The sequence below is a fragment of the Enhydra lutris genome, unplaced genomic scaffold (genome assembly GCF_002288905.1).
Source record: "Enhydra lutris kenyoni isolate GAN:26980312 unplaced genomic scaffold, ASM228890v2 scaffoldscaffold3, whole genome shotgun sequence".
In the NCBI taxonomy this organism is placed as follows: Eukaryota; Metazoa; Chordata; class Mammalia; order Carnivora; family Mustelidae; genus Enhydra; species Enhydra lutris.
This window is the reverse complement of record NW_019154087.1, coordinates 79930381-79932586: the sequence shown is the minus strand read 5'-3', so window position 1 is coordinate 79932586 and position 2206 is coordinate 79930381. Positions and strand designations below refer to the sequence as shown.

Below are 2206 nucleotides of genomic sequence, written 5' to 3'. Positions count from 1 at the left end.
GCTAGTGCCCAGGAATACGGAATGTGACCTCGGCCCCAGTGGCTGCCGCGCCCTCTCACAGCCTTTGATAAGCACCTCCTCGTGGATGCTCTCACCTCTTCCTGCAACTTTTGTGGAGCCTACCCACAGCCAGTAGGAATGTGAGCAGGCCACTGCCCCACTGAGGCCTACTCATTCCCTCCCTGTCACCTGATCATCCTGTTCTAGGATGAGAAGCCTGGGATGGTTGGAAGAGCTGCTCCTCTTTCCTTCCATTGGGGCTCAGTGCTGTGGACAAAAAACGACTCAGGCAGGGCCTGAGTGGCAGGGGACAGTCATGGTGCAAGTCTTAGTGTTCAGCGGTTGAGGAACGTAACTGGACTCAGACAGCAGCTGCAAAGGGCGGGCAGAGTTTGTTAGCGGCCTGCAACCTGAGGCTGAGGGCTAGGGTCCGGAAGTCCTCTCAAAGTGGAGTTGGGAAGTAAGAAGGTGGGAAGGGCACAAGACAGGGCCAAGGAGGGGTGCAGGGGAACCTGTGAGAGTTAACTTACTGGAGGTGTCTGGGTACTGGAAGCCCACGGCTCTGCGCTCATCCGCCTGTGTTTGCAGGGCGTCGGCTGCCGTAAAGTAGGTGATGGGCTGGGGCCTCCTGCGCGATCCTGTGCAGCAGTGGCGCAGGCCTCCGAGAGCAAGTCACTGAACATAAGTGCATCTGCATCCCACAGAAGTCATCCAGGATGAGGGCTCGCATGCATTTGGGAGCTTCCCATGCCTGTACTGACTACCATAAGCCAGGTCCAGTGCCTACACCTCGGGATTGAAGACCATGCTGGACTTTTTGGCCATTGTTTTGGTATGAGTGGCTTCATTGGGCTGCACACATATCACCAGCAACTTGGGCTTGCATTGCTGCTAGAAGCTTGTGGCTACCTTGGGAACAGCCGCACCTCAGCCTTGCGATCTTTCGGGACTCTGCCACACAGCGGGAAGAAGGGCACTCATTCTACCTTTTTGTTCTCTGCACTGTGAAGGTGGCAATGGTGGACCCACGGGACACTGTGGGGTCATTCAGGTACGCTTTGGTGGCCTCATCCTCTCCCTTGGGATTCCACACATATTGGTCGAGGAGCTCATTGTTCTCCGGTACTTCTGAGATACATTTTGATACCTTGACTTTCTTATTGTGGATGTCCTCTGAGTTGATGGAGGCAGGCTTCTACACGACTACCAGACACAGCATCTATAGGAGGTCGTTTTGCATCGCATGATAACAAATGCATCAGAATAGCCCCCTGTGGCCCTCAGTGCCAAAAAGTTCCTTGAAGGTAAGAGTGATGTTATCCTGCTTACAGATGGGGCCAAAGATCCTAGTGGCAAACATTGGTACCATGAGGTTCTGAGCCACCTCCTTGACCATGTAGGGGTTAATGTGATAGATTCCTTCCTCCTGAAATAGGAAAGAGATGTGCTTGAATCACTGGCAGTCCCTCAGGAAGGGTTAGCTCCATGCTGAGGCAGTTCCAGCCTTTCTAGATCATGTGGGTCTGGCAGATGTTCTTGGTGACAGTCTGAGTGACAGTTCTTGGTGATAGATGGCATGGAGTAAGGTCAAGTAGTAGTGACATGTTGGCCTGTGGCCCTTGGTGGAGGGTGCTCATGTTGCTGTTGATGTACTTGTAGAAGACCACATTATTGTACTTGCCAATCATGGAGTTTTGGGCAAGGAATGCCTCCAGCTTAGGTTTCTAGAGTGGCTCTGAGAAAGGGCTCATACTGTTATGCAAACAAGCTGTACATTTTGGAGTCCTTATTATTTTCCCTGTGACCTCAGTTCCCTGGTTGATTAAATTAAAATTATTAATTTGTGGTTCTCTAGCTTTTTCCTTCTTTTAAAGGTGGAAACTGTGCTCATTCTTACTTAGTACTGTATAAGCTGAAACTGGTAGCCTTATTCTTTTATTTGTAATAAGCCTTAAATGATTTTTAGGTACCAAGTATCATGTAGTCATATTGTTAGTGAAATTCTGAAATATTTATACTATATATGCTATAATTCTGGCAGTTGGCATGGTTGTATTTTTATAATTTTCAATTAATATTGTAATGGAGAATTTATGCCACTTTTACTCTCTTAATACCATGAAAAATTGGAGTTCAAAATTATTTTAAATGTGTCAAGTTTAGTGTTAGATTGTGTTTGGCCTGTGAGAGAAAACTTAGCCTTACG

At 48.3% G+C, this 2206-nt stretch overlaps 1 pseudogene; it reads right to left on the bottom strand.

Moving 5' to 3' along the window:
- Positions 1-905: 905 nt before the first annotated feature.
- LOC111153174 lies at positions 906-1396 on the bottom strand (annotated as a pseudogene).
- Between the last annotated feature and the right edge of the window lie 810 nt (positions 1397-2206).